Below are 17,578 nucleotides of genomic sequence, written 5' to 3'. Positions count from 1 at the left end.
CCGACTCAACATAGGCAAGATGAATTAAAGATTTCAACCAAGATGCCAAAGAAATGGCAGAAGCTTTCTGGCCTTTTCTAGAACCGGAAAAGATAACAAATAAACTAGAAGTCTTTCGAAAAGACTTAGTAGCTTCAACATAATATTTCAAATCTCTAACAACATCCAAAGAATGCAACGATTTCTCCTTAGAATTCTTAGGATTAGGACATAATGAAGGAACCACAATTTCTCTACTAATGTTGTTGGAATTCACAACTTTAGGTAAAAATTCAAAAGAAGTTCGCAACACTGCCTTATCCTGATGAAAAATCAGAAGAGGAGACTCACAAGAAAGAGCAGATAATTCAGAAACTCTTCTGGCAGAAGAGATTGCCAAAAGGAACAAAACTTTCCAAGAAAGTAATTTAATGTCCAATGAATGCATAGGTTCAAACGGAGGAGCTTGAAGAGCCCCCAGAACCAAATTCAAACTCCAAGGAGGAGAAATTGACAGGTTTTATACGAACCAAAGCTTGTACAAAACAATGAATATCAGGAAGATTAGCAATCTTTCTGTGAAAAAGAACAGAAAGAGCAGAGATTTGTCCTTTCAAAGAACTTGCGGATAAACCTTTATCTAAACCATCCTGAAGAAACTGTAAAACTCTCGGAATTCTAAAAGAATGCCAAGAAAAATGATGAGAAAGACACCAAGAAATATAAGTCTTCCAGACTCTATAATATATCTCTCTGGATACAGATTTACGAGCCTATAACATAGTATTAATCACAGAGTCAGAGAAACCTCTTTGACCAAGAATCAAGCGTTGAATCTCCATACCTTTAAATTTAAGGATTTGAGATCCTGATGGAAAAAAGGACCTTGCGACAGAAGGTCTGGTCATAGCGGAAGAGTCCACGGATGGCAAGAGGCCATCCGAACAAGATCCGCATACCAAAACCTGTGAGGCCACGCCGGAGCTACCAGCAGAACAAACGAGCATTCCTTCAGAATCTTGGAGATTACTCTTGGAAGAAGAACTAGAGGCGGAAAGATATAAGCAGGATGATACTTCCAAGGAAGTGATAATGCATCCACTGCTTCCGCCTGAGGATCCCGGGATCTGGACAGATACCTGGGAAGTTTCTTGTTTAGATGAGACGCCATCAGATCTATTTCTGGAAGCTCCCACATTTGAACAATCTGAAGAAATACCTCTGGGTGAAGAGACCATTCGCCCGGATGCAACGTTTGGCGACTGAGATAATCCGCTTCCCAATTGTCTATACCTGGGATATGAACCGCAGAGATTAGACAGGAGCTGGATTCCGCCCAAACCAGAATTCGAGATACTTCTTTCATAGCCAGAGGACTGTGAGTCCCTCCTTGATGATTGATGTATGCCACCGTTGTGACATTGTCTGTCTGAAAACAAATGAACGATTCTCTCTTCAGAAGAGGCCAAGACTGAAGAGCTCTGAAAATTGCACGGAGTTCCAAAATATTGATCGGTAATCTCACCTCCTGAGATTCCCAAACTCCTTGTGCCGTCAGAGATCCCCACACAGCTCCCCAACCTGTGAGACTTGCATCTGTTGAAATTACAGTCCAGGTCGGAAGCACAAAAGAAGCCCCCTGAATTAAACGATGGTGATCTGTCCACCATGTTAGAGAGTGTCGAACAATCGGTTTTAAAGATATTAATTGAGATATCTTCGTGTAATCCTTGCACCATTGCTTCAGCATACAGAGCTGAAGAGGTCGCATGTGAAAACAAGCAAAGGGGATCGCGTCCGATGCAGCAGTCATAAGACCTAGAATTGCCATGCATAAGGCTACCGAAGGGAATGATTGTGACTGAAGGTTTCGACAAGCTGTAATCAACTTTAGACGTCTCTTGTCTGTTAAAGACAGAGTCATGGACACTGAATCCATCTGGAAACCCAGAAAGGTTACCCTTGTCTGAGGAATCAATGAACTTTTTGGTGAATTGATCCTCCAACCATGATCTTGAAGAAACAACACAAGTCGATTTGTATGAGATTCTGCTAAATGTAAAGACTGAGCAAGTACCAAGATATCGTCCAAATAAGGAAATACCACAATACCCTGTTCTCTGATTACAGACAGAAGGGCACCGAGAACCTTTGTAAAAATTCTTGGAGCTGTAGCTAGGCCAAACGGCAGAGCCACAAACTGGTAATGCTTGTCCAGAAAAGAGAATCTCAGGAACTGATAATGATCTGGATGAATCGGCATATGCAGATATGCATCCTGTAAATCTATTGTGGACATATAATGCCCTTGCTGAACAAAAGGCAAGATAGTCCTTACAGTTACCATTTTGAACTTTGGTATCCTTACATAACGATTCAATATTTTTAGATCCAGAACTGGTCTGAAGGAATTCTCCTTCTTTGGTACAATGAAGAGATTCGAATAAAACCCCATCCCCTGTTCCAAAACTGGAACTGGCATAATTACTCCAGCCAACTCTAGATCTGAAACACAATTCAGAAATGCTTGAGCTTTCACTGGATTTACTCGGACACGGGAAAGAAAAAATCTCTTTGCAGGAGGTCTCATCTTGAAACCAATTCTGTACCCTTCTGAAACAAAGTTCTGAATCCAAAGATTGTGAACAGAATTGATCCAAATTTCTTTGAAAAAAACGTAACCTGCCCCCTACCAGCTGAGCTGGAATGAGGGCCGCACCTTCATGTGGACTTAGAATCAGGCTTTGCCTTTCTAGAAGGCTTGGATTTATTCCAGACTGGAGATGGTTTCCAAACTGAAACTGCTCCTGAGGATGAAGGATCAGGCTTTTGTTCTTTGTTGAAACGAAAACGATTGTTAGCCCTGTTTTTACCCTTAGATTTTTTATCCTGTGGTAAAAAAGTTCCTTTCCCACCAGTAACAGTTGAGATAATAGAATCCAACGGAGAACCAAATAATTTGTTACCCTGGAAAGAAATGGAAAGTAGAGTTGATTTAGAAGCCATATCAGCATTCCAAGTTTTAAGCCATAAAGCTCTTCTAGCTAAAATAGCTAGCGACATAAACCTGACATCAACTCTGATAATATCAAAAATGGCATCACAGATAAAATTATTAGCATGCTGAAGAAGAATAATAATATTATGAGAATCATGATCTGTTACTTGTTGCGCTAAAGTCTCCAACCAAAAAGTTGAGGCTGCAGCAACATCAGCCAATGATATAGCAGGTCTAAGAAGATTACCTGAACACAGATAAGCTTTTCTTAGAAAGGATTCAATTTTCCTATCTAAAGGATCCTTAAACGAAGTACCATCTGACGTAGGAATAGTAGTACGTTTAGCAAGGGTAGAAATAGCCCCATCAACTCTAGGGATTTTGTCCCAAAATTCTAATCTGTCAGACGGCACAGGATATAATTGCTTAAAACGTTTAGAAGGAGTAAATGAATTACCCAATGTATCCCATTCTCTGGAAATTACTTCAGAAATAGCATTAGGAACAGGAAAAACTTCTGGAATAACCACAGGAGATTTAAATACCTTATCTAAACGTTTAGAATTAGTATCAAGAGGACCAGAATCCTCTATTTCTAAAGCAATTAGTACTTCTTTAAAGGGACACTCAGGTTAAATTAAATTTTCATGATTCAGATACAGCATGTAATTTTAAACAACTTTCCAATTTACTTCCATTAAAAAAAATGTGCACAGTCTTTTATATTTACAATTTTTGAGTCACCAGATCCTACTGAGCATGTGCAAGAATTCACAGACTATACGTATATGCATTTGTGATTGGCTGATTGCCATCACATGGTACAAGGGGAGGGGAAATATACATAACTTTGAAATTTGTTATAAAAAAATCTACTACTCATTTGAAGTTCAGACTAAGTGCTATTGCATTGTCTTGTTATCTTGCATTTGTTGATTATGCAAATCTAATGTGTTGACTGGTCCTTTAAGTAAAGAACGAATAAATTCCATTTTAAATAAATATGAAGATTTATCAGCATCAATCTCTGAGACAGAATCCTCTGAACCAGAAGAGTCATCAGAATGATGATGTTCATTTAAAAATTCATCTGTAGAGAGAGAAGTTTTAAAAGATTTTTTTATGTTTACTAGAAGGAGAAATAACAGACATAGCCTTCTTGATGGATTCAGAAACAAAATCTCTTATATTATCAGGAACATTCTGCACCTTAGATGTTGAAGGAACTGCAACAGGCAATGGTACATTACTAAAGGAAATATCTGCTTTAACAAGTTTGTCATGACAATTAATACAAACAGCCGGAGGAATAGCTACCAAAAGTTTACAGCAGATACACTTAGCTTTGGTAGTTTCAGCACTAGACAGCGATTTTCCTGAAGTATCTTCTGACTCAGATGCAACGTGAGACATCTTGCAATATGTAAGAGAAAAAACAACATAAAGCAAAATTGATCAAATTCCTTAAATGACAGTTTCAGGAATGGGAAAAAAATGCCAATAAACAAGCTTCTAGTAACCAGAAGCAAAGAAAAAATGAGACTGAAATAATGTGGAGACAAAAGCGACGCCCATATTTTTTAGCGCCAAATAAGACGCCCACATTATTTGGCGCCTAAATGCTTTTTGGCGCCAAAAATGACGCCACATCCGGAACGCCGACATTTTTGGCGCAAAAGGACGTCAAAAATGACGCAACTTCCGGCGACACGTATGACGCCGGAAACAGAAAAGATTTTTTGCGCCAAAAAAGTCCGCGCCAAGAATGACGCAATAAAATGAAGCATTTTCAGCCCCCGCGAGCCTAACAGCCCACAGGGAAAAAAAAGAGTCAAATTTTAAGGTAAGAAAAAAAAGATTGAATCAAATGCATTATCCCAAATATGAAACTGACTGTCTGAAAATAAGGAATGTTGAACATCCTGAGTCAAGGCAAATAAATGTTTGAATACATATATTTAGAACTTTATACAAAAGTGCCCAACCATAGCTTAGAGTGTCACAGAAAATAAGATTTACTTACCCAAGGACACTCATCTACATGTTGTAGAAAGCCAAACCAGTACTGAAACGAAAATCAGCAGAGGTAATGGTATATAAATAAGAGTATATCGTCGATCTGAAAAGGGAGGTAAGAGATGAATCTCTACGACCGATAACAGAACCTATGAAATAGACCCCGTAGAAGGAGATCACTGCATTCAAATAGGCAATACTCTCCTCACATCCCTCTGACATTCACTGCACGCTGAGAGGAAAACCGGGCTCCAACTTGCTGCGGAGCGCATATCAACGTAGAATCTAGCACAAACTTACTTCACCACCTCCATAGGAGGCAAAGTTTGTAAAACTGAATTGTGGGTGTGGTGAGGGGTGTATTTATAGGCATTTTGAGGTTTGGGAAACTTTGCACCTCCTGGTAGGAATGTATATCCCATACGTCACTAGCTCATGGACTCTTGCTAATTACATGAAAGAAAAATATATATATAAAAATAAAAAAAGGATGGCCACATCTTTATTAGAAGTGCTTAATTATAGTCCCTCTACCACTAGAGGGTGTTAATTCATGTGTGTCATATAGATAACACTGTGCTCACACATGTGGAGTTATGACTATGACTGGCTAAAATAGATGTCTTTTAAAAGAACTGAAATAAGGGGGCAGTTTGCAGAGGCTTAGATACAAGGTAATCACAGAGGTAAAAACGTGTATTTATATAACTGTTGGTTATGCAAAACTAGGGAATGGGTAATAAATGGATTCTCTATCTTTTTAAACAATAAAAATTCTGGTGTAGAGTGTCCCTTTAAGGTTTTTGTACCATCTGGTAATGACTCAATTTGTTAATTGCTAACATGATAAAAGCCCCACTGGTGCTCTGAACAGCTGCAGTATTTAAAATGCTGATGCACCGAGAATATCTTGCTATGCTTCACGTGCACAGAAAAATGTTAACACTAAAAAAAAAAAAAAAAATAAGTGATAATTTTTACTAGAAGCATTTTCGCCAAATATGTATATTGAATATATGTTTCTATTAAAAGATGTAATTCATCTATATGCATTTAAATTTTGACAGGAAAATCCGTTTTAAGGGACACTGAACCCAATTTTTTTCTTTCACGATTCAGATAGCGCATGCAATTTTAAGCAACTTTCTAATTTACTCCTATTATCAATTTTTCTTCGTTCTCTTGCTATCTTTATTTTAAAAGCAGGAATGTCAGCAGCCAGCCCATTTTAGGTTCAGCACCATGGATAGAGCTTACTTATTGGAGGCTTATATTTACCCACCAATAAGCAAGCATAACCCAGGTTCTCAACCAAAAATGGTCCGGCTCCTATGCATCACATTCCTGCTTTTTAAATAAAGATACCAAGAGAACGAAGAAAAATTAATAGGAGTAAATTAGAAAGTTGTGCTATCTGAATCATGAAAGAAAGAAAATGTGTTTAGTGTCCCTTTAACTTTGTGTTCAACCCCTTTGTTAGATTTAAACACATTGTTATAGGCATGTAATACTGAGATAATAAAGTGCTACATCACAGTAGATATGTCCATTACATTAATCTATCCCTTTAATACAGCAACTAACCATAAAAAATAAAAAAAAACTGGTGTAACTCTAACCCAAGTTCCTTCATGTCTGTCTTAAGGCAGGGTTCTTCAAACCACAGGTCGAGACCCATTACTGGGTTGCAACACCCTTACTAGGTCAAAACTTGTGTGTGTTATACAAGAGTGTGTGTGTGCGCTGTGTGTTATATGAGTGTGTGTGTGCTGTGCATTGTGTGAGAGTCTGAGTGTTTACCTTTTACACACTTTCAAGTTTGACTACAATCAGGAATAAACTATGCACATTTTAGTCAGTCAAAAATTGCAGCTATGTGATGATATGGCACTGGGTCTTGAGAAAAAAAGCTTGACGAACCCTATTCTGAAGAGCAAACTAATGTGTTGTTGTCCTATAGCCTGACTTACAACACAGATTAAAAAAACGATGCAAAGAAAGGAGGATGAGACTGGTTTATACCGGCCAGTACTTAACAGTAGTGTGGAATTTCTATGGAACTCAGTGAATGCATACAATGATTTAAACTAACAGGTAAAACAAAAAATCTATATGAATGATACAGCACTTTCTCAGAAAAGTTTATAACACATGCTATAAACATTATTTAATATATTATGTTTGCATATATAGCCATGTAATTTAAAACCCAAGTCATGCAATTCCAAATGAAACCTTCCTTTTCTCCACCCTATAAGTTTTTTTATATTATTTTAAACATGATGTCATCAATTACATCAGTTCTGACATCACTTGATTCAAATGGTTAAAATCAATGTCTAAGCTAAAGTAAAAATGTATAAATATGTCCCATATACAAAAAAAAATACAGTTTTATTAACAAAGTTTTATAGCATAATAATGTCAACTTTTAAACAGTTTTAGAAGTAATTTGTAAACATGTTTTTTCAAACGTTTAACCTTTTAATGCCGTTATGCCGTTCTATTCCGTCATATTTACACTGGGCTTTAAAGCCGTTATGACGGAATAGAGCGTCATATCAAACTGCTGTCCTGAAGCCTTCTGCGCTTCAAGGACTTGATCGCGGTCTGGAGGGCGTTCCTAGGGTTGTAGGGACGCCCCCCAGATGCGATCCAATAATTGAAATCTCGCGATCGTATGCACGATCGAGTAGTTTCAATTTGTCTACATCGGAACCGGTGTTCCGATGTAGATACTTTAACCCTGTCACGAAAGGGTTAAAGCAGTTATTTAATGTCATTAATGATAGAAAAACTCTTTAAAACATGAAGGATACAACCTGGAGCTTTCAGTATTTAAATGAAAATATAAACTCTGGCATTAATATAAGTTGTTGTCTATTAAGGCTGGTGTACAAAAGATTTTTATTTTATTTTAGTGTAAATAGTTGTTACCATAATGTTAGGGGTGCTGTTACACATTTTAGTTTTCCTGGTTTTAATTATGGGTGACATTGATTTTTTTTTTTTTTTTATCAATAAAGGTTTGAAAAGAAAAATATAAAACTATGCAGGAAATAGTACAATAATAAAATGTTACACCCATGAAAATGGCTTAAAAAGATTTGAAACCTAAACATTTGTGATTCAGACAGAGCTCATGATTTGAAGAAAAAAAAAAAAAAGTTTCCAATTTACTTGCATTGTCAAAGTTGCTTTGTTCTCATGATACTCTGTGTTGAAGAGACACCTAAGTAGGCATCTGAAGCACTACAAGGCAGGAAACATTGCTGCCCTCTAGTGCTCTTGCTAATGCATAACATTCTTGCAAAAATGCTGCCATATAGTGCTTCAGGAATGGGCCGACTTGTAAACATACATCCCGCATTTCAACAAACGATACCAAGAGAACAACATTGTTAATAGAAGTAAATTAGAAAAATGTTTAAAATTGCATGCTCTATCTGAATCATGACATTTGGGGGGGGGGTTATGTCCCTTTAAACACATTATTAAAGTCACCTCCAAAGCAGAAATGTTCTACTGGGAGCTAGCTGCACAGCAGATGAACCAAGAGGCCACCAATAAACAGCTATTTCCAGCAGAGCATTGCTGCTCTGGAGCAGACTTACTATGGTTTATTAACTCATTTGCAGGCACACTTTATGTAATTTTAATGTAAAAAATACTGTACAGGTCACACTTAAAGGGACAGTCTAGTCAAAATTAAACTTTCATGATTCAGATAGGGCATGCATTTTTAAACAACTTACATTTAGCATCAAATTTGCTTTGCTATCTTGATATTCTTAGCTGAAAGCTAAACCTAGGTAGGCTCATATGCTAATTGTTAAGCCCTTGAAGGTCACCTCTTATCTCCATGCATTTTGACAGTTCACAGCTTGACAGTGCTATTTAGTGTGTGCCATATAGATATAACCGTGTTGGTTGTGCAAAGCAGGGGAATGGATAATAAAAGGGATTATCTATATTTTTAAACAAACATTCTGGAGTAGACTGTCCCTTTAATATAAGTATTAAAAGAGCATATCTTTTGGTAATATGCGGGGGATGTCCAGGGTTAGAAAAAGGACAAAGCATTTAGTTTTCTTTAAAAAAAAAAAAGGCAAGTTTGGCATCACCTGAAAGTGTATGATGCCAATATCAGTTTATACACATTCTTATTGGTAAATATGATCTATGCACTGTATAGGGAGTATTCCTACCAATCAGCATGCACATGGCATTGCTTAAAGTGAGGGTAAACTTTACATGTTTAAAAGTCAGGTCTGGAATCTAAGCAATATTTTACAGGGATTTTAATTGATCACTTCTAATGAAAATGCGACTTGTTCATCCAGGATGACTGACAAGCCCAGCTCTCGCACAATCGGTTGCACTCAAGCAGGGGCAGGGTTGCACGTTAAATAGTGCATGCAACTGTAAAGGGACAAGTCAAAATTAAACTTCATGATTCAGATAGGGCTTGCAATTTTAAACAACTTTCCAGTTTACTTTAATCATCAAATTCGCTTAGTTCTCTTGGTATTCTTTTTGGAAAGCTAAACCTAGGTAGGCCCATATGCTAATTCCTAATCCCTTGAAGGTCGCCCCTTCTCATAGTGCATTTTAAAAGCTTTTTATGCTTAGACAGTGCTAGTTCATGTGTGCTATGTCGATAACATTGTGCTCACTCCTGTGGATATAGTTAAGTCAGCATTGATTGGCTTAAATGCAACTGTCAAAAGAACTGAGACAAGGGGCAGTCTGCTGAGGTTCAGAAAACAAGGTAATCAGAGGTAAAAAGTATATTAATATAACCGTGTTGGTTATGCAAAACTGGGGTAATCTGTCCCTTTAAAATGGACATTATACACTCATTTTTTCTTTGCATAAATGATTTGTAGATGATTTATTTATATAGCCCATAAAGTTTTTTTTTGGTTTTTTTTTAAATGCAAAGCCCCAAGGTTTTATGAGAATACCATCCGTTACCTTCTCCAGCTTGCTCCCATTTCTGTAAAGGGTCTTTTCATATGCAAAAGGGGGAGTGTCTTATTTCCCACTTGCAGTGGGCTTTCCATCTGCCTTCTCAACAGAGCTAAACTGAGAGCTTCTAAGTACGTTTTTAAAAGGTTTTATACTGGATTTTGTATATCAGTATCTGTGCATCTTATTCTTTATAGTAGTGTCTATTACATGCAGTTATATGAAAAGGAGTGTATACTGTCCCTTTAAATTCTGGCAGCCATTGCTGCTCCAGAGGCCCTGGAGAACCTGTCTGCATGGAGATAAACAGGGGTCATAATGCCAATATGCTAAATCACTTGAAAGTGATGCAGCATGAATGTAAAAAGCTATTTGTTTTAACTATAAAATTTCTTCTGTATTATTTCATGCTTTGAATTGTAATAAGACCTTACCTAGCTAGGGGTAGTATATTACCCATTTGCTGATATAACTACTAACAAGCAAGGTAGAAATAGATTAACAACATACACTTCAAATCCTACATATAAAATGAATGTTTAATTATTAGTGCAAACCATTCACTCAAAATATATAAAATTACAAACTTCATTTTTATATGAAAAAGCACTATAATGAGGCTAATGCAAAATGGACAAAATATGTGGTTTTGGTTGAAAAACTTTATAATTGTTTTTAATTGGATCTACTTTAAAAAGCTCTCTGTTGCTGTGGGCCTGTTCTCCCTGTGCACAAATTCTCTGTTCCTGTAGTGTACAACCACGGGTTAAAGTGTTTGCAATATTAACATATTGATAAAAACTGTATACAAAAATTGACATTTCTATCTATTTACCATATATTTCTGCCTATGATTTACAAGATGAGAAAAAAAAATACACAATAAAATATTTAAAGAACATGTTTCTTTTTAATTTAAACCCCTTGGCTTCCAGAGAAGACTGCTGCGTTATTATACAGCCTTAGTTACTTGCTACAAAAAAAATACACTTTAATGATGGCTATATTTGAACCAGTAATGCTACTGCAAATTAAACCCCTTAGATTTTGTATTTATTTTTTTAAGTGTTATTGACCTTTGTTATTTAACTCGAGGTCCAAATTGATGTACATCAAATATACTGTATACATATATATTACTTAATATGTATCAATATTATACGTTAATTAATATTAATCATGACAATACAAAATGCACAATTTAATAGAATATTAACGAAATAATCATTAAAAATAAGTGAAATACAAACATGAAAAATATAATAAGTGCATACTTACTTATGTCGTTGAAGAAATTAATGACCTTGTATATGGATCAGATACCTTTATAAAACAAAAATAAATCTATTTCACCATCAACCCCTATATGACCAGCACCACGTTGTCGTATATATATACCGGTGCTTCCAACGCCATCCTCCTCAGCCGAGCATTAACAGTTTCTGATTGGCTAACAGCGGAGGTGTGTTCCCTGACGTGACGTCACAACGGTATCCAGGAGACAATAGAACGCTGGGATAAAGCTCAGTACAGACACGTTCCATTGGAATGCGGCATGCGAGGCAAAGCTAGAGGAGGCGCCTCTGCAGCAGCTGAGCCTGGAGGGAGCGCCAGAGGTGTGTCTGTGCTAGCCAATGAGCGTCTGAGCTGCCTTGATGTGAGGGAGACGGTCAAAAACATTTGCGTACTTTCAGCAGTGACTATTTAGCATATGTTTTAGCAAACAAAAACACTTAGAATAATAAATACCAAGAAAAGTTTAATATAAAGTACACTGTTCTGCTTGCTGCCTGCGGATAGTATTACACAGATCACTGCGCGTTTTCATTTTAAAATGTGTGCCTAACAGGTTTATTAGACGTCACGGTACGCAAATACAAATGCACAGTAACAAAATGTTTCAATACCAATAAACAAATCATAGGGTATGTGTGTCCAACATTTAATCCTTTAATCATGCAAGTGATCTAACTACACAAATGACACAATAATTAAATGGATATAAACCCTCAAAAAATCTTTCATGATTTAGGTAGAAAATTCAATTTTAAACAACTTTCCAATTTACTTCTATTATCAAATTTTCGAGCAGCATGCACTACTGGTTTCGAACTGAACATATAGGTAAGCCAATGGCTATATATATATATATATATATATATATATATATATATATATATATATATATATATATATATATATATATATATATATACAGCCACCAATCACCAGCTAGAACATAGATTCTTTTTTTTGCTGCTCCTGAGCTCACCTAGATAAACCTTTCAGCAAAGGATAGCAAGAGAAGGAAGCAAATAAAATAATAGTAGTCAATTGGAAAGTTGTTTAGAATTGCATGCTCTAAATGATAAAGGAAAAAAAAATGGGTTTCATGTCCCTTTAAATATGCCAACTAAATAACATGGCAAACAATACAGATGTTGAACAGATAAACCTGGCCTATTTGAAGCATCTGACTTTACTTGCATATATTATCAAATTACATAGACCCTATTCAAACCCATTAGACTATGGCAAGTGAAAACAAATGACATTGCATTGTATCACAAAGGAGACATTTTAATTAGTTAAAGAAATTGATAACAACATATCTCACAAATTGATATTGGTTAAAGGGACAGTCTACTTGATTTTGTTTTATTGTTTAAAAAGATAGACAACACCTTTACTACCCATTACCCAGCTTTGCATGACCAACATTGTTATAAAAATATACTTTATAACCTCTAAGTGTGTCTGTTTCTAAACCTCTGCAGGCTGCCCTAATCTCAGTGATTTTTATTAGTTGTTTTTTTTTTTAATTTTGCACAACAGCCAGACAGTGCTTGCCATGACTATGGCTCAATGCTGAAATGTATTGGCTTAATAATGTCTTGACAAGCTGGTCACTATTTGTCCTCTATTTTCTTTTTATATTAAAGGGACAGTCAACACCGGACACAACTTAATCCCATACCTTAGATCCAAAAAAGAAGATGCGTCTGCACCGCATCCCATGTTCAATACCTCTAATGTTATATGTGTAATCATCCAAAGCACATACAGTTTTATCCTGTAGATTTGGCCAACAAAGTCCTCCCCCGTCTTCTTCTCTATTAAATTCCATGCTCATTCACGGTGAAGCTGTTTCTTTGCTAATGCGCATGCGCATTACAATTTATGTCCGCTTGCCAGCAGAAATAGAAAGTGCAGCTGCAAATCACAGTGAACGCTTGTAAAGAATCCAACAGAGGATTGGATTCTGATTGGCGGATGCGTTTAAAATGAAAGTTACTACGTAACAGTGGGGGGAGTTTGGCGGCCATATGTGCTTTGGATGATTACACATATAACGTTAGAGGTATTCAAAATGGGATGCGGTGCAGACGCATCTTCTTTTTTAGATCTAAGGTATGGGATTAAGTAGTACAAACAATGGAAGGGCTGCACACGGGTTCAAAGTTAACTTCCCAAGTTTATTGTTAAAGATTTACCATCACAGACATAGATAAAAGGTAGACTACCTTTTATCTATGTCTGTGATGGTAAATCTTTAACAATAAACTTGTGAAGTTAACTTTGAATCCGTGTGCAGCCCTTCAATTGTTTGTACTACTTTGGGCGGATGGTTCCCGCACCCCAGGGCTTTGCACCTTGCCGAGATCGAGTTCTTACGGCCAGAGCATACTACGTTCCCCTGGCGGATGACGTCACTCACGCAGGACGCTACATCGCTAGAAAGCCCGTCAGCTGTTGCGGCTGTGATTTCACTCTAATGGGATTAAGTTGTGTCTGGTGCTGACTGTCCCTTTAAGCCAATAAAAGCTATATTTTATTATAATAACGCTAATTGCTGGAATCCCTTTTTTTCTTCATTGGTAGTTCATGTGTGCATTATAAATTACATTGTGATCACTTACGTGGAGAATGATAATGGTTATACAATAACCAGCACTAATTTGGCTAAAATGCAAGTTTGTAAAAAGTACTGAGATAAGGGGCAGTCTGCCGGGCCTAGATAAAGGTATCCAAAGAGATAAAAAGTATATTAGTATAACAGTTGTGGGTATGCAAAACTGGGGACTTGTAATAACGGGATTATCTATCTTTTTAAAAAGTAACAATGTTCAAGTAGAATGTCCTTTTTAAGTTTAAAGGGACACTGAACCTAAATTTTTTCTTTTGTGATTTCTAATTTCTAATTTACTCCTATTATCAAATTTTCTTTATTCTCTTGGTATCTTTATTTGAAATGCAAGAATGTAAGTTTAGATGCCGGCCCATTTTTGTTGAACAACCTGGGTTGTCCTTGCTGATTGGTGGATAAATTCATCCACCAATAAAAAAGTGCTTTCCAGAGTGCTGAACCAAAAAAAAAAAAAAAAAAAAGAAAAAAAAAGTTGCTTTAAATTGCATGCTCTATCTGAATCATGAAAGAAAAAATTTGGGTTCAGTGTCCCTTTAACAAAAAAACCAAACTGATTCAAACATATTAGGCAATTAAACTTCTAAAAGTCTTATGCACCAAACATTACAGGTAGACCAAGCTTTAGTGTAAAAGCCAAAAATTATTTCTTCTGTCAAAATCATAACAAGGATAACACAAAGGTACAAACGACCGCAATGACATGGAGTGTATTAGGCAATTATCCAGTATGCCTTCATTTCACTTTTACAGCATACATTTTGCAAAAATCCCCTCTTGAAAATATTGAAGAACAGTTGTTATATCCTCCCCTAGGGTCAGATGATATAAAGGTCTCTGGGATGGCGAGAGAATGCTCGCCAGTACTTTTATTTCCCTGGTGGAATGATCTAAAGCCACTTTTTACCCTGAAAACAGGGTGTCTCGTTAAGGGGCGTATACTGCATTTTCGTATGGGGAGGAGATGCATACATTACAAAAGTGCACAATTAAATTTGAATTTTAAAAATCTTACAAAATGAATAATTGAATCAATCACACAGATACGCAAGGAAAAAAAAATGTATTGTTTAGGTGCATCAAAAATCAACAAATTTTTCAGCAAAAATTACATTTTATCAGAAACATAAAATTTTTATGTAATTACACAGGAATAAATCATATTAAATATGCACAGTGTAAATCGTAATTTAAAGGGACATTAAACCCAATTTTTTTCTTTCATGATTCAGATAGGGAATACAATTTTAAACAACTTTCTAATTTACTTATAAGAAAAAAGGATCAGATAATCCCAGAGGTGCGCTGGTGCTTTAGAGGAGCTGAAATCAGGTGCTGTATGATGACTGTGATCAATCCTCGTTGAATTGCGGCTGCCCTCCCAAAAGTAATCTGAATGGATACTTTGCTGTAGACAAGAAGAGGAGACAAGAGAGGCGCCAACCATAAAACAGTATCGTAGGAGCAAAGGACCAGGATACCCAACGTTACCCCCCCGTTCAGGATATACTCACAAGTGATGCGGCACACATACTGTGCCTATTGGAGCGGATCGGGACTGTTCAGGGTCGCCCAACAGACACACCCAGGGGCCGATGCACGTGATTTTCAGGACTCCAATCACAGACAACTTCACCTGTTGGACCCGGATCGCCTGTAGCTCACTGTAGGTTGATAAGACTGGTCTCAAGCAAGAGAGACACTAATAATTCAGCATGGATGGAAATTGCACAACGGCAATAGATACACAGGCGGCAAGGTATCTCAAATATAAGAGAATTTATTTGTTTAAAAACAATAACAGCAATGCGTTTCTCGGCTGGATGGCCGTTTCATCAGGCTGTATCAGTGAATACATTATCTCACCTTTTATACCTTGCTACACCTGTCTTAATGGGCGGTTCTAACAGGAAGTTCCTGTCTCTGACAAATTTTTAACTATTTGAATGCTGTTCACATTTCATTGTAATGGCTAAAAGCTAAAAACCTAACATTTCATAGTAATGACTATAATTAAAAACAGTGAACTATCATATAAACATAATATATATAAATATATATATATATATATATATATATATATATATATATATATATATATATATATATATATATATATATATATATACACAATGTAAGGTTATAATCAATATACATACATTAACAGAATTAATATATCGGCAGTATATATAAAAAATAAAATGACATCTATACCATCATCAGTTCAAATAGTGATCATACTGATTCCTAAAATACAAATAATTATATCATGTCAATTAATGACTATGGTGTGGGAAATTGATCTTTAAGGATTATATAGATGTAATATAGTGGGCACATAATAGATTGATTTACTAGACAGAGGATCAAATTAATATACAAGTTGGAACATATATATAAATGTATCAGAAACCAACACCACATATATAACATTGGCACTATAATATATGCCCCAAACAATTGACAAATTTGTGTCACTAAATTTGTGTCACTAAAATAAATTCCTAGGTATGGGGGACATGTATATAGTATATATGGCAGAAGAAGACCCACTGGACACTGACCCTGCTCAAAAAGCTGCCAGGTCTATATTTAGATTTAGACCATTGGGATGGAGGGTTCTGAGGATATGAATCCAGTAGGTCTCCCTCTGTCTAAGTCTGGACAATCTATTATATAAGTGTGATACAGGGATGTGTTCAATAGGGCAAATACTAAAACAGTCACTATTACCATTATGTGATTGATTGCAATGTCTGGGAAAACTGTGATTCTTATAGTTCTTTTTCATGTTTCTCACATGTTCAGACCATCTGATACTAAGGGGTCTATAGGTTCTACCCATGTAATATATTACATATCTGGGGGCACATGTAATATGACCAATTATAGAGAAATGTTTCCCAGTTATATTTGATTTAAAAATGGTTTGTTGGTGTGTAATCTTAACACAAAGTTTACATCTTCTATCTTTGCACCTATAGGATCCTACTGGTATATTACCCACTCGTTGGCGACTATTAAGAATTTTATGTTTGACTATCTTACTGGGAGCTAGAAGGGATTTTAAACTAGGTGCTTTTTTATATACTATCCTTGGTTTATTACTAACTAGGTTTCCTAGTATAGGGTCTTTTTTAATGATACCCCAATGTTTATTAATAATTTGACGTATTCTTTTATGGTTACAATTATATTCTGTAATAAATGGAGTGAAGTTTTCCATGAATTTTGATTTGTCTTTATTATTTGTCAAAAAGTAATTATCCCTATTATCTTGTTTGGCTCTTTCGTAGCCGTTTTCTATAATCTGTGATGGATAATGTTTTTCAAATTTGAGTTCTAAATCCAAAAATACTATAGTTTTATTTACCATATATGCAATGTGATTTTTTGTTACAGCTTATATTATTCATTTTGAGACATAATTATTTTTTATCTCAGGACGAATTTTATCTTCAGGTCAAAGGTACCGCCATGGGCACCAGGTTCGCCCCAAGCTATGCCAATTTGTTCATGGGCTCCTTTGAACAAGAATTTATCTATAATGGCGTGTTTGGGGCGAGCCTGGTGTTCTATGGGCGGTACATAGATGATCTGATATTTATCTGGAGGGGGGACCTGACATCAGCCAAAACGTTTGTTAATTATCTTAATTATAATAATAGGGGATAAGTGTTTACTAGCTC

General features: G+C 36.1%; 1 protein-coding gene across 2 annotated transcripts in view; it reads right to left on the bottom strand.

Annotated features, from left to right (window-relative positions):
* The window catches only part of LOC128655937 (L-threonine 3-dehydrogenase, mitochondrial), a 38,031-nt gene extending 26,656 nt beyond the window's left edge, over positions 1-11,375 (bottom strand). Inside the window, exon 1 of one of the 2 annotated variants that reach the window (XM_053709542.1) lies at positions 11,243-11,375. The gene's annotated coding sequence lies outside the window, so the exon portion shown is untranslated. The remainder of the gene's footprint in view (positions 1-11,242) is intronic. The other variant, XM_053709541.1, reaches the window with a different exon arrangement.
* Positions 11,376-17,578: the final 6,203 nt, after the last annotated feature.

The sequence above is a fragment of the Bombina bombina genome, chromosome 4, assembly GCF_027579735.1.
Source record: "Bombina bombina isolate aBomBom1 chromosome 4, aBomBom1.pri, whole genome shotgun sequence".
NCBI lineage: Eukaryota > Metazoa > Chordata > Amphibia > Anura > Bombinatoridae > Bombina > Bombina bombina.
The sequence above is the reverse complement of the archived record's forward strand: the minus strand, read 5'-3'. Positions and strand labels throughout refer to the sequence as shown.